The sequence below is a fragment of the Parasteatoda tepidariorum genome, chromosome 2 (assembly GCF_982258835.1).
Source record: "Parasteatoda tepidariorum strain Cologne lab strain chromosome 2, Ptep-v5.0, whole genome shotgun sequence".
Classification (NCBI taxonomy): domain Eukaryota; kingdom Metazoa; phylum Arthropoda; class Arachnida; order Araneae; family Theridiidae; genus Parasteatoda; species Parasteatoda tepidariorum.
In genome coordinates, this window is record NC_141756.1 from 48,957,903 (window position 1) to 48,985,038 (window position 27,136).

Here is a 27,136-nt window from a genome sequence, read left to right on the forward strand (position 1 = left end):
AATAACTGATCGTAAATATGTTTTCAAATTTAAAATTATTTTTCCTCTAAAATATATTTTAACTGAAACTAAAATTTATATCCACTTGTAGTAGTATAGTCTTCATTTTCTCGCTAGTTGATTTTGTAATATTTTTTTAGTAGATGTAAGCTTAACTTTTTGAGAAGAGTTAAGAGATTATGTTCCAAAAAATGAAATAAATTAAATAGAAAGAAGCAAACTACATAAAAAAATTTAAATCTAATAAATGAATAAAATAGGAAAAATAAAAACATTATTACTAAACTAGTTATTATAACTAACATCTTTGATTTCAGAAAAAGCGTAGTATTTTACTACGAAATTGAACAGGATGTTTATGGATGGTAATGTTAAGCCTCGAGCACTTTTACGGGAACTACAAATATATATGTTTACTCAGATCTTAAGAAAAATGTGAAATACTTCTTAAAAAAACTATTTCTCACGGAGAAACGAAATTAATTTTTTTGATACTTTAAAAAAAAAAAAATCTGAATGAAAAGAAAATAAGGAAGGTATTGTAAAATGTTGACAATAGAAGTAGTATATTTAGAGCAGGTTAAACCGACTACATACGTGGGCATCATTTAAGTATGTTGATTTTACAGCTGGCAGAATTGTTTGAACTTCTGAACATTTTTTTCCCATCAGACTAACTGTCGAAAATTGATCGATTTTTTTGATAAACAAAAAATTTCTAGGCCATCAAAATTTTAAAATTCTACCCAGAGTCAATTTTTTCGATTTCTATCACATTGCAAATAATACAGATCTAGGTAACAGAGTTTACCGAGTGAATCCGCAGCGCTTATCTTTATAAATCTAAATTTGTCCGTGACCTGAACGCAGACTAAGATTATCATTTAAAAATACAGCTTTAACAAATATGCATGTAACAAAATTTTCAAATATCAATATAGTTCAAATATCAATATAATTTTCAAATATAGGGTCCTTGATACATAAAAATTTTATGTTGTTTAAATTTAAGTTGAATTTTATACGATGATACTAAAAAAATGAAATAAATCTCTACACAGTTAAGCCTGTGATCAAGTAAAGAAAAAGAAAAAACTTCACATTTGCTGTTTTCTCAATTTAGCTTTTTAAAATAATCTGCAATACCCACTGTCTTGCTGAATGGTTTCTGCTATCGGGGATATTACTATATCGATTTCATTTAAATCCTGGGTTGCCGGTCTTCTTAAATTTATTATAGTATAATAAGTAACGACTAGATGATTATTAATTAAAAAGAGCTAACTACACTTTTGCTTAACTATTTCCAAGTTAAAAACTATTGCTTCAAACCAAGGGTGAAAATGGTGTTGTATATAGTTCTTAACGAGAAAACACACCGCTGCAATTTATTTAAAAAATTTTGCCAATTTAATTTTGTGTATAGCTTTTGAAAAAAAAAAAAAAAAGGACATTCTTTTTTGTTTTATCTTGTAAAATTAGGCAACATAGCCTTAATCTAAAACATACGTTCTCAACCTTTTTGGATCACTACCCACTTTGGTATTTTTAAAGCTAACTTTCACGGGGGGGGGGGAATTAAAATAATAAATAAATAATAAACAACTTTGTCCCATTTTAAAGTCTTTCTATGTTATGATTCTCTTTCATAACCACACCCTTAAGTTATTGAAAATATCTTTATTTTGAAAATTTCTTATTTTTACGAATTATGATTTAAATAAAATAACAAATATTTTAAAAGTTCAACTGCTTGCATAAAAAAATTCAACATATAATTTTGAAGTTGAAATCAAGCATTATGTTTCTTAGATAATATAAACGTTACATAAACAATCAGGTCAGCCTGCTCTGCATTTCCATCGCGAGTGTATTTCGGTGCAGCAAATACTGAGATTTTAAAAGTTAAGGGGAAATCTATATTCAATTATATTTTTGTAATATTCCATTGAATTATTTAACAAAGGGGATAACGCTTAAATTATGCAGGTAAAATAACTTTAAAATACATTCAAAACTTCTTTTCAAAATGAGTCAACTCTTTGACACAGAATTTTAATTTTTATTTAAAATAGTTTTATTTTTTGTATTAATTTAGGTCATTATACTTAACTTATAAAGTAATATTATATGTAACTTTAATATAAATATAAGAAAATATTACATTTAACCTTTTAATAATGGTTATGAAATACAGCATGAAACACTGGCGTCTTTAAAATTTTTCAAACGCGGCTCACTTCCGAAAAATAGTGCTTCAAATTTGTACTTATTTGCAGTTTTTTAAATCTAAGAGAAACGGTTATTCATCATTGAAATTTCTTTCATTCACAAAATCAATAATTAATAAATTTATAAATTTTTTTTCTCAAAATTTCGTTGGATTTTATATTTTAGTACCAATATAATTCCTAGAATCTCTCAGATTTTAAGTAACTATTAGACTACTTTTTTATAATTAAAAAAAATACCAAAATATATTTAAGCTTGTAATTAGAGCGTCAGAAAAAAAATATTTAAGGGACACTGGTGTCCCACCTGCGCCAAAGGGTTAAAAACAAAACAAAAATTTGAATACTTTCTCTAATAATAAATGTCCTTTTTTTTTATTTTTAAATGCACATTTAATTGAGTTAAAGAGTGTATCAGTTTTACGAAATTTAGGGAAGCCTTGGAGGCATAAAAGCTTCGTTATGTAAGTAATACAGTATTTTCTAGTCATCGTCTAAAAGCATTTTTTTTTTTTTAAAACGGAAAACAATTTTAGTAACATAGCTGCATTAATAACAAATAATATACATTGAGTTAAATATGTAAGCAATTTTACTATAACAAACCAGAAAATTTCGGATTTTTAATGTGTAATCATAATAATTTCATCGACATTCTTTAACGACCCTAAAAAAAATCGTAACACCTTTCATGCATATAGTAGAGTCCCTATTACCCGAGTAATTGGGTTGACAATATCGCAGATAACAAAAGTCAGAAAAAGTTTCTGACTTTTGTTATCTGCGATTTTTGAGAAGGCAAAGTAGAAACACAAATAATTTTGAAAAGTATTCATACATGTATAGATATTTTAGACATACAACAGAAATCTATTTTACGTCTAAATCACTAAAATAGAAAATGGTAAAGGGGGGAAAAATACTACATGCATACTTTATATAAGTGTTCAATTCAGGTACACTTTTTTACTTCTTGCTTTGAAGCGTCTTTTCTTAATTTGAAATTTTATTTTATAACCGTCGTTGAACAGCCGACCCAATTTCATGGGTTTACGACTACTTACGTTCAACTCCGTAGCCTTGTAATTTTGAACCAATCCAGAAGACAAGGAAACTCCTGGATCAGTACCCCCAGAGGTATTGATTTGTTGTGGGAACATGGAGGACTTTTCGACTCGACAGATTTAACGTGCATCAGTCACCATTTACTACACGGGGAGTCTTCGGCCGGCGAGGATCGAACCCACGACCTCTTGGATATGGGCCCAGCGCCCTACCGACCAGGCTATCCCTTAAAATTAGCTTCTCTGCTAGTTGTGAATCGTCGCTGGTAATCGGGGCTCTATTGTAATTCGTAATGAGCGAAACGCATAATTTGAGCCACAGTGGCTCAGGGGTAAAGCTTTCGCCATCGAATGAGGTGACCCCGGTTCGAATCCCAGCTGTGACTGGTTGATACGAATTCTGCTCTCGGCTTGCACCGACCACTGCTGACGTAAAATATCTTCAGTGGTAGACGGATTATGGGTTAGAATCCCTCTGCCGTCGAACTAACCGAGAGATGTTTTCCTCTCCATGAAAGCTAGTTTGTCCCAATGCTTGATCCAGGAGTTCCTTTGTCTTGTGGGTTGGATTTAAAGTTACAAGAATACGAAATTGCACATTGATGGTCGTAAACTCAGAATTAGGTCGGCTGTTAAAGCCGGTTATAAACTCTTATAATTTCATTAGTTAAAAAATTTAAATTAAATAATGTAATTAGAATCTACTGCTAAAGTTGTTCACTGTGAGGGTTGCTTTAATCCCCAGCGTGAAAGATATATATTTGTAGGATTATAATAATAAATGACTAAATGACTCACTATTTGATTAATCAATTCTTTACGTTAACTTGAAAAATTGAGAAGAAAAAATAAATGCAAAATATATAAAAGGGTAATAAGACACTAATTTTTTTAACATGATTGGCATTGTTTCGAGCAGAACTCTGGGTAAAAGCATAACAACATAAGATAATGAGACGATATCTATGATAGTTCTTTCCGCATCAACGATTATTATATGAATGATTCACTTTCATCAAGGTAAAAAGTAAACTATAGCAAAAAGATGACACGTATTCTGTGGAATTACGTAGAAGAAAGAACGTGATTCCAGATTATCATGAGCTACCTCTCACGAACACCGGAAAAATATTTCAATTTCAATCAAGTTTCTTACTTAATAATTCACTAAGATCGACTATTCGATAAAAGCTTAATAAAGTTATACGAGAACTTATATTCCACATAAATTTTTCTGTTTCAACTTAATAAAAAATAACTAAAAGCTAAATAATAGCTTATCAATTGGCTCAGTATACACAGGGAGATCCATCTAAGTAAAAGTTTTATCGAGAATCATCAGTAAAAATAGGATTTTGCAGCCATTGACTTTGCATAGTTTTCATTACAAAAATTTATCTTGTCTTTCTATTACCGAGCCATAGTGAACATCTTGAATCAAACACTTACGGTTTTATATATAAATAATACTAAAAAATAGATGAAATGTGTAGATTAATTAAAGACACAAGAAAAAGAATTGGCTAAACTTTGCAAAACGTAAACAATATTGTACGCTCATTAAACGCTGTCTTTAACTGAGTTAGATGTAAAAACACAGGAGAAATTAGGAAAGAGTCGGAAAGCCCATGTTTACAATAAGAAAACTTCATTGAGTAAGATCCATAGTCAGAAATTTCACGAAAGGTACAGAAAAAACCCCAACTATTTAGGCATTTGATTTAAAAAAAAAGGGTTTTGGTGACTTTAGACGAGGTTCAATTTTATTTTAAAATAAATTTCAAGAAAAAAAAATTAATTAAATTGGGTATTTAGTCACGATAAGTTTCTTAAAAAATGAATAATGTTTGTGAACAGATGGATTGCTTATTTTAAAAATTTTTTGTCAAAAGCATGCCTTTAATATTTTGCAACGGATGCGTTAATGTAACATTTATCTTTTCAATTCTTTTGAGAGGCTTGCTTAACTGTTTTGATTGCTTAACTGTTTCATAAATAAACACATTAACTCTGAATTCCAGCCTCCGTATTCAATTTTTATCCAATTTACTCTGTTATTCTTAATCAGAAATCGGTCATTAAAAAAAAAAAAAAAAAAAACCCACATGTATTTAGAACGTAATGATAGTGTGTCCAGCTGTTTCTCACAGCCCGTTATTAGAATGTGCGAATATTAATCTCAACAAGCACGGTATTTTGCACTACATGTGTTAATTTTTCATGGAAACGGAGGGGGAAAGAACTCAACTTTCCATTTCGTTGAAGCTGTCACGGTTCTCGTCAGTTGATTCCCGCGACCTCCTGCCTTTTACAGGTAGGCAGTTCAGCCTGAGTGGGCAGAGATGGTGCGTAGGTATATGTGGAGAAAGCTCGACCCACCGCTACGCCTACTAATGCGACGCAGGAATTGCGGACACTTTCTTTTATTAAGCGAAAGTGACATCACAAATCTAATCTACCTTATTTTTACTAATAAATATGTAGAAATTTGGAAAAAAAAATAGAGGTTAAGTGACAAATAGTTGCAACGACAAAATAATTTAAATTTAATCCTTCTACGTCCATAGAATACATTTACTGAAAGCAATACTTATTATCGTCTCTCATTGAGTCGAATAATTATTTTCTAGCAAAAAGTTTTTCCTTTGTGAAAAAAGTAATGCCTCCTGAATTGTTCGATCGATTTTTTTCCCTTTCTGAAAATTAAAAATTAAGAACAAAAAATTAACCTGCCTTTTAGTTCTTGTTATTCTGTCTTTTAGTTCTTGAAAAAGCGTCATCAAGTTAAATTATTTTTTTAAAATTTATTTTTTGCTTTACTGTTTCAGATGGGGGCATTCTTATAACTTAAAAGAAATTTATAACAGTTAATGTTCGTTTTATTTGGACTGAAAAAAAATAATACAAATAAAAATCATTGGTTCGCATGATTAATAATAGCCAATAAGAGTACAGTTTGATTTAACAAAGATGCTGATACAAGCGGCGGTAGCTCAGGGGATTGAGCTTTCGCCGTTCATCCAATGAGGTGAACTGGGTTCTCAGGCTAATATTCCTCTTCATGTAACACAAACGCGGGTTAGTTCTTCTTGTAGGGAAAAAATACACCACTTATTTCCTTTTTCGCATTTTGTAAATAATCATTATATTGGGGGGAAAAAAAACCTGAAATCCATAGCAGTAACAACCGGAAAAAAAATCGACGGCGAAATCAAACGAATTTGACTCATTTCAAGATCTGGTTATGGTAATTAATAATATCGTATTAAAAATATTGGATTTCAGAGACTATGACTAAATTAATAAAAATAACTATCAAAAATATTAAATATTTAAAGGCGCGATTCAAATTTCCCATATGGTTAGAAATATAACGGGATATTTAAAAAGCCCGTGAAAAACAATATCAATCGAAACACTACATGGATTTAAGATACTATCGGCATAAATTGAGGGTGTCATAAAATGATTATTTAAATTCGCATAGAAATAATACCAACTGAGAAATTACCGTAATTTTATAAACGCTGTGGAATTCGGTAGCACTAGCAATAAAAAGTCGGCAAAACGATGCCGAAAATTCGAAAAAAACAATGAAATTGTCACAATCAAATAAGTGATTTGAGTTTCGCATGTAATAAACTTGTATAAAAATATTGGAATTTGATTTGTAAAATAATGGGAAATTGGTAGCAATAGCTGTCAAAGAACGATTGAAACACCTCATGGATGAGCGAGGATATCCGCGCAAACCGAGTGTGTCAAAGAGTGGTTTCTTGAAATTGCGATCTGAACTTCGCCATAATGATTATTATAAATAAATCACGGGAATATAAATAATAAATGAGCAATGAAAGAAGCCATTAGAATTTAAAAAAAAAAAAAAAAAAAAAGTAAAATTTCGTAGCAATAATTGAAGAAAAAAAGGATCAAAACATTAAATATATTTACAATGGGATATAGGGTAAACTAACCAGTGAAGGAACACTTAAGCCTCGCTTACCTTTTAAAAAATTATATTAATTTCACAATTCGTAGTTTTAGTTAAATGACAGTGTCAACATATTTATTACTAATTGCAAATTATGTAAAAAAATTGCAGAGAACTTACATAATATTGTTTTAAAGTTTTGGAGGTTCAAATAACAAGTAGTAAGAAGACCAAGTGAAAGAACAGCTCTTACCAGTGAATGAACACCCAGTAAAGGAACACTTAATTTTGGTTATTTTTTAATGCTCTTTATAAGACATACAAACATTTAAAAATAAGCCTATTCTTGAGATTATAACATATAAATACTTAGAAAATGTAAACTTTTTTTTGTAATCATGAATTGAAAATTAAAGTGTCAACATATTAACACATACTGTTCATTCACTGGGAAATTTATGCCCAGTAAAGGAATATGCCTGTTCCCTCACTGGTTAGAAGTCGTTTCGCGTATTTTTAACGTACTTTTGATGCGGAACATCACTAAAGTTACAAGAAAATTAAAGTTTATCTTTTATTTTCATTAACTTAGAAAAAAACCCAGTAAAGGAACACTTGTTCCTTCACTGGTTTTTCATCGTTTGGTGCTCAGTGAATAAACACCCCCTTATCTCAGTAGTTTATTATGCTATGATGCTTAAAAAAATAAACGTAACTTCAATAACTATATTTTGAATTCTCTTTTTCACAGTGAGAAAAATAAAACTATTACATGCAATTAATTCCACTTCAAACATATAAATACAAACACTAACCATATAATTTTTTCAAAGAAACAAGGTGTTGCAGAGATAATAGCAAATTCAAAAATTTTTCCAGAGAAGTCTATTTGACCAGATAATCAAAAACATTGCTAGATAACTTCCTATTGTTTGGCAGTAAGCTATTGTTACCAATTAATCTAAAGAAAAACTTCCAAATTCTTATTTTTAATCAATATATATGAAATGTTCCTTCACTGGGTAGTGTTACTTCACTGGTTGGTTTACCCTATATCATATATATATTTACTGGATGGAATAAGCACAAGTTGTGAGCAATAAAGGAACGAGTCAAATGCGTGATTCACAATTTTCATGTGCGTAGTACATTGTAAATACTACAACGATTTTATTACAACTAAAATTTCTTTTTTTAAAGAAAAAAAAAAGGAAATTTTTCCTACAAATCTGAATTTGTAACAGAATTGCCACTCTCAGCTAAATTTTATTAAAATGTAAAATATGGTGTTCTTAAAAAAAGAAGAAAAAAAAAATTAAAGAAATAATACGATTTCTAGAGCGAACTGTCTTTTGAACTCGCAATTTCAACTTTTTTTTTAAAATTATTATTATCTGATTGAAATTCTAGCTGAAACCAGACATTAACAAACTTTTTAACTCTAAAAAAAATAAGAAAAGAAAAATCACGAGCATTTCTTTCCCCTCCAATGCGCGAGAAATACACCTTTTGAAACTAATTCTGCAGAAAAGAAAATTTTTTAGTTCATTATTCTTTATTTTTCATTACTCTCAAAAGAAAATAGAATAATCACGAGTATTTCTTTCTCCGCGTGAAATACGCATGTTTTGAATATAATTTTGGAGAGAAAAAAAAAAATCTTTGGAAAATTCGATTAATTTCTGCAGAAAAGAAAACCAAAACTTTTTACATCCCAAAGGAAAAATCTTTCGGCAAGAACGTTCTGCGATACTGTCTCCGGGATTCTGCCACAGATGCTTCCAGATATAATCACTTTAATTTTGTGTTTTTTCTAGTAAACACGATTTCCCTATATTGCAACAGGTCTTTTTTTTTTATATTCATGCATAAAATATAATAAATATATCTTTAAAAAAGTTTAAATAGTAAAACATAAGCATTTGTTCTTTTACAACTAAAAATTGAAATTTTAATTTTCGTTAAAATTTTATTCCGTTAGTAATATTTAAAATGGGGCAAATTAGTAACTAAAGGGTAAAGCGCAATTAATAACATCAAAAACAAGAGATGGTTCTTAAAAAAATATAACTTAGTTGCTTAAATAACATTTAAGCAACTAATATATTCTCGTATTTCTCAATATTATTATTTATTTCACATAAATGTATGCAGTATCTCCAAATTGTTGAAAGAAAAATCCGCTCAAAGCAGTCAAAAACAAATGTCGCAATTACACCTCACTTCATCGACATAAAAACGAAAAAGGAGCACGCAGGTTGAAATTGAAAGAGATACTTGAGGGGGCTGAAGAGGCGGTGGCAAATAATTCTCCCAATTGCTCAATACTTTACTCCCTCTTTACTCACACGCAAAAGAAAAATAAAAAAGCATTGATGAAGAACGACGAACTTATGAAATACACGCATTCGAATAATTTCACTTCGAAAATAAGGACTCCACCCAAGGAGAGAAGGAGTATCATCGAGATCTTTACTGGGTTGGAGGGGGTCAGGTTTAATATAATTATATATTTGTAAACCTACCTTAAACTGCAATAGCAAAGAAATAAATAGTAATCAAAAAAGGTAAAACTCAAATTTATTGAAATTTTTTTAAAATTTATAAATGAGATACTAAAAAGTACACTCAGAAATATGCACTAGAACTTATTGCACTTTCGGTCATGTAAGAGGTAAAAGCTTTTGAGTTTAATTTATCCATTTAGGTTTTCCATTATAAAACCTTCAAAATCGCAAATTAAAAAAAAAAAAAAAAGCAATTATTTCCTAACGCCATTAATTAGAAATCCATGTAAACTAAGAAAAATTTGCAAACTTTCTCACATTTTCATTACGTCATGGACATTCAACTTGTAGTTTACACTTTATTAACAGTAATAATCGAAATTTTACTATTTAGAAATAGAAAATGAAATTAAATACGTACCACAAAAGAACACCGAACTTCTTTATTATTTGACCATCTTAAAATATAATCCCAATAACATAGTTTTCTTGGTATTTTTTTAAAACTTTTAAACACAGAGATGGACAAAATCTGGCATAAAATCCAAATAAATACATCATAAAATGAATAAGTAATAGAAAAAACATATTTGTAACATTTAGCTAGTATATATTCCATGCTTATTATAGCAATAAATGCACACTACAAGTTTCGCAAATAACCTATCAATTATCTAACACCTTCACTTCTAAAATTGACCACATCTTGTCAATTTACGTCAATCTCAGCGGAAGCTATGGCTTGACTGATTAAAAATGACTGACAGAAAATGACACGAAGTAAAACAGAACTCTGAAACTTGGATAAGACAAACCGATCGTGACGAATAAAACAGCTCGATCAATAAATTACATTTCTTGGGGAAAATATTTCGTCGTTCCGAATCAAATGTCGATATATTTAAACGGTCTAGAGTTTATCTTATAAAAAAGTTTCCAACATACATTTAAATTTTTTAATACTATTTTACATGAACTATAAAAGTGAAACGAAACGTGACACGGGTACTCATTAAGAAAAATTTGCCAGCTAGATAACATCTTTCCTTTTAAATTTTTTTTTTTAAAAATGAAACAGCACGCATTTAATTGGAGTAGTTTTCCATTTTCTCTTCTATTTATAAAGAAAATTATGTTAATAAAGTCAAATTTACGTGTAAAAATTTAGGTACATTTCAAAATTTTTTATCGTTATAGGTAACTTGGTGCGATTGGGATGTATCGAAAAATGCTCTATCCGAACTTGAGCGTGGTCTTCCAAACCTTCTCAAGAAAGATAGGTAAACGCTTGGTTTTCGGATTCATAAATCTGTCGCAATTTTCCTTTGTCACCTAGAATTACTGAATGAAAGTGTTTTAAAAACTAGGTCAATCATATAATTAACTTTTCAATCAAAACAATCCTACGCAAAACGTACACTGCATTAATTATATAAACACAGTGTTACATTTACAACCAAGATTGAAGTTTACTAATAGAGGTAAAGTACTTAGTAATTTCAATAATTATTATTATTATTTTTTTTTTTAATGAACATGGTTTTATAAGAGGGAGGTGAAACAGTAATACCAGTGTTCTTTTTTGGGCGACATTTTTGCAAACATTTGCGAACATTCCATTAAACACGTATACAGGATGTTCTGTAAAGGTACTACCCCTTAAAAGGATTCTATACCACAGGAGAAACTTTTCGTTGCAAATTCTCTTTTACTTCTAAAGAAAATTAAAATTTAAATCATAGGAAAGGTGAGTTCAGTTAAACCTAGACTAAGCCATGAAGATTCAAATACTAAAAGGAAGATCTCAAATTGAAAACAAATTATGAGAGTATAACTTGGGATTACGCAATGAGGAACTTAACTTCCAATAATTTGTTTGTATTTTTATTTTATTAGCAATTGAAACTTCATGGCCTACTCCAGGTTTGCCTTAAATAACTTTTTCTATAGTTAAAATTAATTATGGTGGTTAAACAGAATTTGCGATGAAAAAAGTTTTTCCCGCATTATATAGTTCTCTTACTGTGCATTTTTAGAATCCTAATAAAAAATAAACACAAAAAGATTTGCACATTGGCGTTCGTAAATAAATATTTAAGAGAAGAAAAAAACAAAAGCTCTCGTAATCGGACAATAACTTTACCAAGGAAATATGTTTCTTACTTTAAATAACTACCCAATCACTTCCATCCATTTAATTTTCCGATTCATTTTTCAAACTACTATTACACCCACGAATCCCAACGAGACGTTTATGAAAGTGGTCGTTATCAGGTGGATTAGTTCTCGAGGGAGATTCAAGAATTTCAGAAGTTCACCATTTAATAAGATGGTTTCGTAGAAAGAAGCGTGTAATTTTGAGAAGGTCAGACCACCCGCTGCTAAAATATTACGCCACTACTATAGAGGTTGCGCATTAATAAAAAAGGAAAATTAAAGTCGTTAGGTAAGACTAGATTATCTAAGGAAAGATGAAATAACTACGCAATATACATCATCGAGATATTTTCTTCCTTGGAAGCTGGGTTTCTTAAACTTTTTGGAGTGGGGACCACGTAACATTTACGAAAATTTTGTGAAAACCAATAAGAATTATGCAAATCCGACAAACTCCTGAGTGAAACTGTCAATTTGTTTATTCAGTTGTACTGTAATATACTATTGCAGTTTTAAGACCTTTAATTTAATTTTTAAGGCACAGAACAAAGTGAAAATTTTAAATACATAACAAACTTGAAAATAAAATAGAATAATAAAAATGAGCCCTTTTTTTTTTTTGTCTTGGTGTACACTGTCTCATCTTTATGAAATTGCTAAAATTTTTGGCAACCCATGCTGAAGGTCCCCGTCACCCTAATCAAGGTCGGGGCCTAAAGTTTAAGAAATCCTAGCTGCTGTAAAGTATGTTTATCTGATATGACTCAAAAAAAAAAAAAAAAAAAAAAAAAATGTGCATAAAAATATAATTAGATTAAAAAGAGACCTGTAAAAAATATAGGGTAAGGTTTTTTATTAAATAAATTTCAAAAATTATAGTTTAAATTTAGAAAAAAGAAATGAAATAAAAACGCATTTATTATACATATTATCGATAAATTCTATCGAGTGATTCTAGAAAATTTTTGGACAAGAAATTCGCATCCAAAAGTTTAGTACTACCTTCAAATTTTACATGCAGCATTAACAAAAAGGATACTTTATAACAATAAATAAGCAATAATTAATTTAATACAGAATAGCCAATAATCTACGTCTGCAATCAAAAAGTACCTTCCAATTTCATATAATTTTGAAGAAACCATCTCCTTTTCCTCACTGCCTCAAAGAAATCGTATTTTAAAATTTTTTCTTTCTCAAGAAGTAATTAATGGATTCCGTTCAAATTTTGGAATTTAAAATAACGAAGGTTAATAGGGTGTAAAAATGCATAGATCTTAAATTTCAAAATATTTTTAGATCATTATTAAAATGGATAATAAGAAATTAAGAATTACTTATTTTTTTGCATGGAATGATATTTTGATCAAGCGTGATTTTTTTTTTTTTGAATATCTTCATTAGACCTAAATAAATGGAAAAATAAGCAAATTCTTTTTATTTTTACGAACTTAACATTTAGGGGTTCCAACTTAAAACAGCTCTTCTGCGTATGGTATTTTTTATCATATTCCACAGATTGCGCCTATACCTTATAATTTGATCATCAAAATACATCAAGAATCTAAATCTGTCGAAGTTTATTAAGTGAAATTACTTTTTTATGTTGAGTCATTAACTTAAACTATCACCTGCTTAAGTTAATTAGCATATTTAAGGTTAGACTCTCGAACTATTAAAATTGAATGCTAGTAAGAAAAATATGATCATTAGATCACAATTTATTCAGAACAATCCCTTACTTTTTTGCTTTGAGTCTGAAATTATAAAATAATAGACACACTAAAAAGTTTCATAGTAAGACATGTAAAAATCGTTACTTTTTAATATCAAAATTGATTAACGGCAGAAAATTTTATTAGACTCGCTTTTTCGATTTCTTGTCAATTTTTCAGACTAATTTTTGTTGGTTATAATTTTACAAATGTTATTCTATTAAAGGGGGGATTCAAAAACTACCCCCCCGTTTTTACAGCGAATTTGGAAAATTCGTAGAGCCTAGCACTTGTTAGGCCTTTTTTCAATAGGATTACAACTGTTTAACTAGTTAAAGTTAAACCTACATTAGTCTTCCAGTCATTTTAAAATAATAAGTGAGTTTGATTCTATGATTTAATACCACAAATTTATCTGATATTAGCAAACAGCACATTCTACATAAAAATTTGCAAAATCTAAATCATCTAAAATATATTATAATACTTTATTCAATAAAGGCAGGGGTCTGTCCAGACATTTTGTGAAAGGTCCGTTTTTCGTGAAATTGTGAAAAAATTACTCACATTCTTTCAACCAGGGTCCGCTTTTATGAATTTGTGAAAATAGGGTCCGTTATTGCAAAAAAAAAAACTTTTTCAAGGAGTTTTTAAATTGTAAAGTTATACAAGATTATGCTCTGCACTGTAAAATTATAATAAAAAAATTCAAATTTTTAAAAATAAACAACAATTGCTGCTTCTAAATTAGAGATGCAACATACAAATATTTGGTATTTAGCCTATACTGCTGAACGCAGAATATTAATTTCGAACGAATAATGGAAGAATCGTCTGCCGAAGACAAAACTTAATTCGTTTACATCCATCTTTCTTGTTATCTGCCCTGGAAAAGGTTTATTCGATTAACAAAATAATAATGAAGATAAACAAATTTGTGAAGGATCCGATTATAAGAAAAATCATTTTGTGAAGGGTCCGTTTTTAAGTTCAAATATTTTGTGAAGGGTCCGTTAACGGACCCAACTTTCTTCTAAACAGACCCCTGATAAAGGTGGATCATTAAAATATTTTTTTTAGAACCCTAAGTAAAAATTAATTTTAAATGCTTTCAATCAATTCAATGATTAGTTCAATTTCAAATCCTTTCAGTTCATAAAGAGATTTTATGCAAGATTTGAATTAAATATAAAAACCAGTTTTTTTTTCAATTGTATTTTATTTATTTATTATTATTTTTAATGTTGAACATGAAGTACACAGGATGGGGTTATATTAGGAGTAACACATCGAGCAAATAATCTCCTTGGCTTTCATTGGCATTTACACACATTTTTGCCGAAATTTTCCATGATTATTTTACATTAACTGTGACTAAATTTCGTTGACAGAACATTGAATATCCTCTTTCAATACATGGATGTGGGCTGATTGACACAGATCTTTGACTATTCCAATTATCCCATAGAAGAAAATCCAACGGTGTTAAATCACATTATGTAGAAATTAAATTCTGAGCACCGAAACAAGAGAATAACGCGCCTAGGAAATGTGTTATATGCTGTGGTTGAATTTTAGAAATGGTATTCTACAATGAAAACGCGTTTTGTGTAGGGCTGCCTTTTTCTAACCCTAAACTATCAGCTGTCAAATTTTTTTTTTGGTTTTCTACATTAATTTAATTAATTCAAATCTTCCTGTAAATTTTGGAACACACATCGGAGAAGCGTAAATCAAATTCAATAAGTTAATTTGGTATTCGAAACCACTCTTAGCACAGGCCGAAAAGTTCAAACCAACATTATTATTATCCGCTAGGTAAACAATCGGAATCTTTTAATCCAATAAACTGTTATCCTGTTACGGAAAGGACAATATTTAAAAAATAAAAAAAATTCTATCCCATTTCCTTAAAAACTATAGCTTTGTTTCATTTACTGAAGCGCTGTATCGCCGGATCAGATCAGTTATCCGATAAGAAAGCTGAAATGGGTGAAATACACAGGCGTATTTTTCTTCCACAGACATCACACACACAAAAAAAGGATGAGACGATATTATTCCAGAAAATAGATTTCCAACCCCTTTTGTAAAATCAAAAACCGGTTATTCTCTTTTCATGTTTAGGAAAGCGAGAAGTCAAAAAACTCTGAAGCGTGATCTCCAGACATGAGGGAAAATAAATAAAGTGGAGCCACGTGTAAAGAAAAGCAATTGACTAAAAATTATTAACTTAATTAATAACAGACATCTGATATTTTTTATTCCACCTCAATTGTAAAAATAAATTCGCCAATAATATTATACAATGGATAAGGTGGCATATCAAACTGTCACGCAAACTTATAAATAAATATTACAATAGGTCACGATGGAAAAATTTATAAAAACTGAAGAAATTACATCCTTTACGATCTAATTCAGAATCTTATTTTATTTTAATGAAATAGAAAATTTTTCCTAGAACCACACTTACCCACATAAACTTCATGTTTAACAACGTAAAACGGCCCTAGGAATAAATAAAAAAGGGAGAACAAAAGGGTTAGACTTAAATGATGAATACAACAATGAAATTTAAGGTGTAAAGGATTTTAAAACATTGGCAACCACCATTTTATTAGCAAATGGTTTTATATAAATAGTTAAAATAAACTAGAATTACTTTACAAATTATGAATAAAATGGTCAGCAAAGATAAAAATGAGAGTGCGAGGTTGTCTAACAAGGGAGAATGAAAATAATCCACTGTAAATAAAGATTCTTTTCTCTTTTTTCTGACTAAAGTAATCTTTACGAAGGTGCTTAATACAACTTACCTCTAAAATATTAAGCATTGCATATAAAAATAAAACTGGAAGACTAAGTCCAATGATGATATATTTAATGTAATTTATGGCATGTGATTTGTTAAGGGCAATAATGCCAACTACCTTTCAAAAGCAAATTTAAAGTTAAAGGAACCTAAATTTTTTATAAGTAACAATGGCAATTTTTATTTATATATAAAATTATAATTTGAATAGAAAACTGTGCAATTAAAATTTTTACCTCACAATTAAAAAAAAGCAATGCTTATTTTAAGTTATGACTGTGTATTCTAACATTTACTTGGGTTTAGCTAGAGGTGACCATAACGGTTTTCAGGGAATGAAACTTACTTGTTTAAATTAAGATAAAAATAAAATATGGTCAACATTTTAAGCGAAAGACATAAATTAAACAATAACCAACGTACCAATAATTTGCAATAAAAAATGATAGCAAGCAATGTTGGAATATTATTAACAGAACAAAAAAAAATATTTTACAGTACAACTAAATAAGAATAATAACATTATTATTTTACGATACAATCAAGTTACAATATAAATTAGAACAGATGAAACAACCAAGAATAAAAAGAACTGCGATAATTAAACATGAAAAATTATTTATTGTTCACTAATGCACACACAATTATCAACCAACAAAAATCAACGGAAACCCAATTCAATGACACGGATAGATAACGTTGTTTTATCTTAGTAAAACAAATTCATTTAAACACAATGTATTGCATTTACGATGGTAAAAAAATATCTAAATGTTGCAGTGAATAACTTAGAAAATAAAAGCGTAGCTTTACTGAAACCTGACTAAAAAAGTTCTATTTATGAAGCCAATTAAGGAAATTATAACGACATTTAAGGTGGGATGTGGAGAATCATGAGCTAGTTTCTACGTCTTGTTTCTGCTACAACACATCTCCATGACAAAAATGTTCACTTTTAAAACGCGTGTAGCATAATTCAATTTAAACTTAAATTCAACAGAAAATGCAGTTTTTTTTTCCGATAGAAAAATTAAACTTAAGAGAGAATTGCGAGAGAAAAAAAAAGAAAAAGGTATGTAATTATAATTTCCCGTTTAAGAAGGTCAAGAAAAGAAAACACGGCAATACTGAAGGTCACGAATTGGCCTTCGAATGTGTTTAATTTCAACATAATCAATCGGACTAAAGAGTAATAACCTTAGGAAGATCTCGTTTTCAAAAGAAGAAATAAGGTCGTAGAAGACTTTCAATTTGAGTTCATAAAAGAAAGAATCGTTCATAACAAAAAATTTAGAATTTTTTTTATTTTTTAAAAGAAGAAAAAAAAATTGGTCATTATTTAATTGAAAATATGACCAAATTTATAACTTATTATAAATATCTTTAATGTTTATTATTCTTTTAATGCTGCGTATTAAAAAGAAAACATTTCTAATTATCTATTTAAAAATAAGATTTACCCCTATTTTACTTTATTTTATCTTGCAAAAACGGGCACATATACACTACCGTGCAATAATGGAGACACTTTCAGTTTTCGACATTTCTCAAGAAATACTGAAAGGATTATTTTATAATTTTAGGGATGTTTAGTTCATACGAATTTTCATACTCAGCAACAGGATTTAAAGCTTTCAGAGGTTTTGGAAACCGGCAATAAATTACGAAAGAAAACAAGTATATTTTTGAACCAGAAAATCAATCAATAAGCTTGTATCGATATCTTAATAAGTATTCAATGGAATTAATGAAAATTTTTGGAGCATTTTAAAATTAATTACTAGGTTATCAATTTAAAATTTAAAAAAAAAAATCGTTTAAAACTACTCAAGATATGAGTATTTAAAGTAGTTCTTTTATACTGCACACGCGCAGGAAAATCTTAGTTTTCTTGCTCCCTACAATTTTGCAGTGAATCGTATTTGGCAAATAATAAAAGAAGTGATTGGAATATCTTAAAAATTTAAAAAAATACAAGCAATTAGGTTATTTTTGTACTTTTTAAAAGAAAGCAAAAAACGGTCACAGGTTTTCCACAAATTTCATATTGTATCATAAGATAAAATTTAATAAAAAATTATAACACCTTACAAAAATCGTCAGGAAACTAAAAATATGATGGTATATGAAAAGAAAACATGTGAAAGAAAATATACTTTTATGGTGGATAATTATCCACAATCTTGGTCTCATTTTTAATTAATTTTGTTTAATAGTACAAAACGAAATTTGGGAAAAATCCTTTATAGGTTTTGAGCTTTCTTTTAAAAAGTAAAAAATTTACTTAGAGAATTGCTTGAAATTTTTAAGATATTCATATAAAATTTTCTCATACACTATTTCATTGGTTGCCAAATACAATTTACTACAAAATTAAAGGAAAAGAAAGGGGAAAGAAAAAAAAATTATCTGCGCTTGCGCAGTTTAAAAGAACTACTATAAATACTCATATCTTCCCAGTTTTTAACGATTTTCTTTTTAAATTTTAAATCAATAATTTTGTAATTAATTTTAAATTGTTCCAAGAATTTTGTTAACTTCATTGAATATTTTTAAAGTTATAGAAAAAAAAAAAGGAAAAATAAAAAATAAAAACGAAAAAAATAGTTTTTTTTTTTAAATTTATAAAAATGTCCATATCTACATAAATATTTACGCTAGGTAAAGAAAATTTTATGCAGTTATTAAAAATAACAATTTAAGTAAAAGATATAAATTACAAGCTTATTGCTTGATTTTCTGCCATAGGATGTTCAAAATTACTTGTAATCTTTCGTAATTTATTGTCGGTCTCCCAAACCTCTGAAAGCATTAAACCTTATTGCTAAGTATGAAAAATCGCATGAACTAATCACATCTAAAATTACAAAATACCCCTTTAAGCATTTTTGGAGAAATTTAAAAATGTCAAAAACTGAAAGTGTCTTTTCGATTATAGTAGGGTAGTGTAGAAAAGGGACAGAAGTATGTAAGAATATTCAAATATCTATTTTCTTTTTTCAACATTTACCATAAAAGCAGTTTTCGCACTTTCAATCAAAAACTAAGTGAATTTATATTATTTACATATGAAGAAATTTTTTTTCGATATATTTGGTATACTGATAAATGACAATTTAATTATTTATTTATTTACTTTTTTTAATCCCATTAATTTTTGAGAATCTGTTTACACTATTAGTTTAAAGAATTTTTTGGCATAGGGTTTAACTGCCTCATGAAAAGTGCTTGAGTACAAAATAATAACTACAGAAAATTGATTAGCTTTTATCAGGCAAAATTTTTATTCCGTTATATTATGATGATGAACGACATTCATTATCATGATGAAAGACACGACTTAATCTATATTAATAGAGAAAAAAAAAATCACTAAAATGAGGGGAAAGTAAAAGCCACACGACATGTTTTAATAACTAATTTTTTGATATTCCTGCGAAATCTCGTCAATCAGGAGAGTTGGAGCAAATTCAGCCAAATTGACACCAAATCCAAATAGTTCAATTTTGTAACCAGTGCATATTAAATGCAAATTAAAAAACAAAAAGTTATTTTTTAAAAAAAAGAAACGTTGAAATTTATGTTTTAGAACTTATGTTTAAAAAGAATGTGAAGCATAGTTTATTTGCAAAAATAAAATTACATTCATTCATTATATTTAACAGCAACAAAAAAACTATATCGTATTTTAAAAAAAGATAAACCTTAAAAGAATAATTACGTATTTGGTAAGTAGTTTTCTATTGTTAGTGAAAAATCGCGTTGTTTTGCGCCATTTTTTGATTTTGTTAAAAGTGGTTGACGGGATTTTACACAGGAATTATTTTTTAAAAATTTTATTTCATAATGATAGAAAAATTTTGGAATCGTGGGATTTATTGTTTTATTATACGAATTATAGTCTGCACCAGTAATAGCTGTTCTAAAAATTTTTTTAAATTAGATAAATCACTCGATCAAATTTTTTTTTTCATGTGTTGAATAGGTTAAGGACATAATAATATATAATATTGAGAAGTTTAAAGGTAATAGGTTATTTCCAGCTATTCCAATTTAAAACTAAATCAATTGCAAATAGTACTTTATGTTTTTTAAAAAAATTAAGCGAAAAATGATTTAATAAATAAAAACAAAATGATGAAGAGCGTCATTATTTGTAAGATAGGAACTTTTTTCTCTATAATAGACCATAACGCCATTCTTTTGTATCACACGTAACAGACAAAAGAATATAGTTAAAAAAAAAGAGTTCTGCATCATTAACATTTTCTAGAACTAGAGAACGTTTCAACCAGAATTCAATGACAATCGACAAATCTTAGCTGGTTGTTAGATTCTGTGTCAATTTGATTCTCATGTGGATTAGAATAATTCTATGAATATTTCAACAAAGTTTTGAAATTTGATTCAATACATAATATATGACAATTTGCAGTAAGAGTAAAAAATATAGATATTTTACATTTCGTAGTAAACGTTTAATTTTCTAGAGTTGACCCATTAAGTTCTTTTTGGAGACAGTTTTAAAATTGTTGTGTAAGAAATTATGTTTTCAAAGTAAAATATTTAATTATTTATTTCTCATTAATTTTAATAATGGCAGGAAGTATAAAGCGCTTCGCTGATATGCAGATAAAGCCTTTCTTTTCTTCCATTCTTATTTTGATTTTCAAGTCCAAATAGTAAGTAGTTTTACGCTAAGAAGTAGTGTAAGTCTTTGCATTCCAAAATGACTTTCATATAAAGCAATAAATTTTCAAGTTTTCTTAATTTTACTGTAATTTTTTAAAACACTTAATATTGATACACAAAATATTTGAAAATTGCGACATTTCGAAACTGCGTTGTTAATGTATGTAATTAGATAACAATTCACCCTATTATAAAGTAGAAGTCCTAAAAATCTTCTCGATTCTTGCTCCTAAGAAGGCTTTTTCAGACATGGCAAAATTCTTTATTTGATATGTGTCATTTGTGCTGCTTTCTAGATTTACTCATAGGTGCTGATTCCACGAAGATTAAGTGAACATAATAAATACAAAATTAATAAATTTTTTCTTCAAAATATTATCGTGAATATCTGGTTTTGTTAGAAGTAAGTTCGTAAATTTTCCAGTATTGATCGCAAAATATATTGATCTTAATTTTGCTGAAAAATTTCAATTCTCTAAGAAAACATTATTTCTGCTGTACTATAAAACCTTATCCTATCTACCTTATACTACAAAAACAGTTTGCTTTAACGACGCAAGCAAAAACAAAGTCAAAAGTATATGAAAAATGTGTGGTTCTTATTGTCGGCAAATTTTTTTCGTAGGCAAAATTATGGGTCTTTTTCGTACTACCTAACACTACTTCCCTTTACTAAAAAAAAAAAAATAAAAAATAAAAATAATAAATTGCAAATCTGAATTAAATATTTTGTAAACTCTCTCAGGAGAAAAAGAATGCCGCCGATAATAATTTATAAGTCGAATTTTAAGGGGTTATGTTTCAAATATTCCTAATTGCAGAATATTGGCCGAATTAGAATAACTTATGCCGATACATTTAAAGCAGATATTTTGAAATAATAATGAAAAAAGGAAAAAAAATTCAATGAGGAAGAACATTTTATTATTATTTTAATTTTTCAGTCAACTGTGCTAATGTCATAAAAGTTTATGATGCGTGTTAATATGCTTTTACAGATTTTCGACGAGCTCAAGTTTTAAACGCAATAGCTGAAATTCCAACATGATGCAATAAAAATTTAACCTTTCATAACTCAATTCAGATACACATTTTTTTCAAGCTTTTTTGTTAAGATTACTTCATACTTTATATTTTCGGTTTTAAATAAATGTTTAATGCAATTAACCTGTACTAAAAAAAAGATAACATGAAATCTAAAATTAAAATTTTAATTCATTTCCATAATTATAAACCATAACTTTGGAACAGTGTGAACCGTTTCATCATACTAAATTTTCGGCCCCAGTTTTGCAAGAATGAAAAGCGTTTGTGATCTAATTTTTAAATATTTAAAAACTTACTCCGATGCTGCGTTACCTGGGCTCATAAAAATTTGCAAAAACTGAGAATAAGGCAGTGATTTTGATAAATTTCATCCAGGTGGAAAAATGTCGCATAGTTGGAGATTTTTAAAAAAGTTTATAACTTTTAAAATATTTAAGTTGTCTGTTCTAAAGCTCAGATAATTTTTCACGGCAAGATAATAAATATAGTTTAAAATCATCACATTACTTCAAGTGTAAGGCACTTTAACTATGTTTTTTTTTTTAATATTTTCCTTGGCGACAGCGTTGACTAACGACTTAGTTTTGTGACTTAGCTGCCTTTATCAGCATCTTTCTGAATCCTTGATTCTAACATGTGCTACTTAGCAGTTCTACAAAGCTGTTGCTCAGAAATAGGGATGTAACGAATATTCAGGTACTATGAAAATGTTTGGCCAAATATTCGGCAAATTATTATTTGAAAAAGTATTTTTCGACCAAGTTATTTTAAAACAGATTTAATAAAGAATAATCTAAAATCGTATTTTTTACTATACATTATAAAAAAATTGTTTCACTGATATTTGTTAAGTTCTAAAACTTGTTAATATATGTTCTGAATGACAAATAGAAAAGCGAAATTTGAAGAATTAAAACTAGATTATTTATATCGAACCACGAGTTTCGTTACGCTGATTTTTTTATTTTTTTTTAATTAATATTCAGGCTAGTCAATTTCCACGTTTTTTCAACACTTCATATTTTAAAAATTTAGAATTTTTTATTTTATTTTAAAGGAGCGTTTCAAATAAACTTAATTATGTTATTGTCATTTTTCCCGTAAGGTATGACAGATAACCGGTAACATAGAAAACTGTGATTTTCAGCATTAAAGTTATAATTCAGAACTAAAAAAAAAATTTTTTTTTTGGTCTTTAGTTTAGTACAAAGCTTGTTAGCTTCTTTTTTATTATCTTTTTTTCACCGTTTTTATTACGACAGCATTTTTAAAAGAGTGTTTCAAATGAACGTTATTCTTTTATGGGCACTTTTTTTTCTTCTAAAAATACGGCAATATGAAGTCAAATTGAGATTTTTAGCACTTTATCTTTCATTTAAAAATTAAGAATGATTTTTATTTTGTTCTCTATCAAGCCTTTTCTTTTTTAAAAAACTTGTTTTTCTAGACGTTTTTATTATGACGTGGCGTTTATGAGAGTTTCGATTACATTTTAAACTTCATTTTTTCTAGAAAAGCATTTAAATAGTAATTTTTTTAAAGATACAATGAATCTGTATCTTAAAGATTTTGTCACCTAAGGAAATTCCTGGTCGCAGTGCTATGATTGGAAAACTAGTCTCCAAAATAATACTCTGAACAATCTTTTGGAATTTATCACTTAACTATAAGAATACTGTTCATTTACTAATTTTTTCAAAAAGAATTAAAACTAAACTGTTTGCTAAATTTCTGTAAAATAATATTGGTCTTATTTATGGAATATTTCTACAAAGATCTTTTTCACCATTTAAGTAATAAATATTTTTCTTTTCTTGCTTTTTTGTTGAGTTACAAACTACTTTAGCTACTAAAAAATTTTCTTGGATTTTCTTATATTACTTTAAATAATTTACAGTATTTCCTCAAATATTGCCTACCTTGCCTCTGGGGTAAATCTTGGTCACCGAGGTGATTCCTGGTCAATACTGTTCTCCTTATTTAACTATCTTATTCATTTTTTTAATTTTTTTTGTCATATTTATATCAATAGTGATTCTAATTATCTGAAACACTTTAAACTTTAACTATAAAGTTAACTATGACCATAGTGTTTACCAGTTTTAATTAATAGTAATTAATTCTTACTAATTATTTAAATACTGAATTTCATAATTATTTAATATTAGTCTTTTAAACTATACTAACCTTTTATGGCTATACTTAATTAACAGAAATTCAGCAAACGATTAATATAAACCTTGCTGTTATTACAAACAATGACATTCTGAAACTAGACGGAAAATCGGAGCAAAAGCCAATCAAAAGAAAGAGAAACAAGATAACAATAAAAAAAAGAAAAACATAAATCAAGACAGTAAAAGAACACAAAAAATGAAACATAAATCAAGACACAAATGAGTTGCTAGCGTATTTTGGTAGTACATGTGAATTTTCTGAAGCAGTGGACACATGTCAGTTGTGTTAGAGTGATTAAAAAAAAGAACTAATTAATTGCACAATTTGCAATAGAGGAGTGCAGATATTATGTTGCATATTTTATTTTATAATTGCCGTTGAATAGCCAACCCAATTATGGGTTTACGCCTATCAATGTTCAACTCCATAGCCTTATAATTTTGAATCAAATCCAAAAGATAAGGGAACTCCTGGATCAAGTTTTGAGAGAAATTTGCCTTCATGGAGGCTTTTTTTAGGAAAATAACCTGCATTTGTGTTATGTGGACAGAAAAACCACAAAATCTCCCACTGTTAGCCAGGTGGCAAGGGTACTCTAACTTATGATCCATCTACCGGTGAGGATATTTTACGCCAGCACTGTTGTCAGTGGGAGCCGGCTGTGGAATTCGTATCGACCAGGCATCGCTTGGGATTCGAAACCGGTTCACCTCATTGGAAGGTGAATGCTTTATCCCTCAAGCCAGTGTTTCCCAACCTTTTTATCACAGCGGACCTGTCAACGTTTGATAATTTTACAGCAGCAGGTTGATTGCTTTTATTTTAGATTACTTTGATTTATTAATTTTAATTTAATTGTATTTAAACATGCCTTCAAAATAAAATATAGTTACACCAAAAAATAAATATAAAGGGATTTAACATTTTAACTTACTAGAACATTAAAATAATGAGAACCTTGAGCTTGTTTCTCTGCAATGAGACGGTTCCATCTGGGGGTAATCGGAGACAATGATACATTACAAACATTAAAAAATTTATGTCATTACCTTCGGGGGCCCCTTTTTTTTTTTAAATAAATAAAATTTTAATGGAACCCAGATATTTTTAATTTGGGGTTTAAACCTAGGAATTTAAATTTAGCTTCAATAAAATTGACGGCCTGGTACCATTTGATCCACTGACCGGGGGTTGGGGAACACAGCCGTAAGCCATCACTGCTTCCAGTAGTTTCATTGTCCTCTGGATTGGGTTCAAAATTAGAAGGCTAATGGGTCGGCTGTTTAACATCGGTTATAAAATGAAATGGGCTTACTTTTTATATACCAAAGTTGCCAATTTTCTACGCTTTTTGTAAAAATTTAATCCAGCGGTAGCTATGTTTATGATTAAATGTATTACTTCCATAGATAATGCACATAAATTGCACAAAAAATATTGCGTAAAAATTTGCTAATTGTAGTATAAATTAAATTATATTAAACCCTGAAATATTGTTACAAACTCTATAAATATAAGATATCCAACATTGTACCTGATGAAAAAAAACAGTCTAATTGGTTTAATAAATCGCAGTATTACAGGGTGCGTAGCCAAATCTTTCAACAAAAAATAAGCATACTTCTTAAGCACTCAAAAAATATTTTTAAACACTATATACATTAACAAAATGCAAAATAATTTTCAGACTGTAGATGATCATGAGAAAATAACTAGTTCCTGACAAAGAACTCTTTTCTTGATTATATTAGCCATTATAAAATGATCGAGAAATTTTTCGGTTCGATATCAGAGGTCAGAAATTGAGAATATCTTGCAAAATGCAGCGGAGCTGCACATGAGAATGCAATAATCTCACTGAACCCCGCTCAGTAGACGCACATACAGACTTGCTAGTATTTTCATCAAACATGTAAAATGATTGGTGCTTTTATACGCTATGGACCAACTGTACGCCAAAATGAATTGTGAAAACATTGAATGGAACAATGTGAAAAACACGCTTTTGCACAATATGTGGCTTAAATCGACATGGTAACGAAAGAATTTCATTCTTGAAAAAGGAAAATTAAGCACTTTTTAAAAACACCCAATGAAAAATTCATCTTTAAGGGCTATTAAATAACGAAAATCGAAAATAAGCACCTTTAAGCACTTTTTAAAAACACTACGCACCAGGTACTAATATAAATAACGAAAAAATATATATATATATATCTATTTGCATTCAAGATGTGAGTGACCAGTAATTACTCCATTCCAGGGATAAGGATAATTTTTGGTCAATGTTAATTATAATTATTTAAGTTACAAGTGCATTAATACTTATTTAGAAAGACATCACAATGTGTTTACTTAATGCCAAAATTTGTAACTCTAACTTCGATTGAATTTGTAAAAATTGACATTTTTAAATTTTTTTTTATCGGGAACTACTCCGGACATTGTAAAACATATTTCACGATACACTTTTTCTTAAATTTATAAAATGACAATAATGTTAAAATATCTCGGATTTTACGCTATCCCTTCTACTAAAATCCTGATTAATGCGTTTTTCGAATGACAGATCAAAATAATTTTTTTACAACACTAATACAAAATTTTTGAGTTTTTTTTACCAAGAGATCTGTATGGAAGCATTCTCGCATTCTTTCTGTTCTATCTTGTTCATTTGACAGTGACAGGGGCTTCTCCCTATGTCAAAATCAGAAGGGTGGAAGAAGAGGCAAATCAAGGGACCGCAACAACCATAAGTCAATGGCTTTTTATTCTTCAATCACACTCAGCCAACAAAAG

The 27,136-nt window shown here is 28.8% G+C and overlaps 1 protein-coding gene across 5 annotated transcripts in view; it reads right to left on the reverse strand.

Moving 5' to 3' along the window:
* The window catches only part of LOC107453320 (patronin), an 87,047-nt gene that overhangs the window by 55,653 nt on the left and 4,258 nt on the right, over nucleotides 1-27,136 (reverse strand). The window lies entirely within an intron of this gene.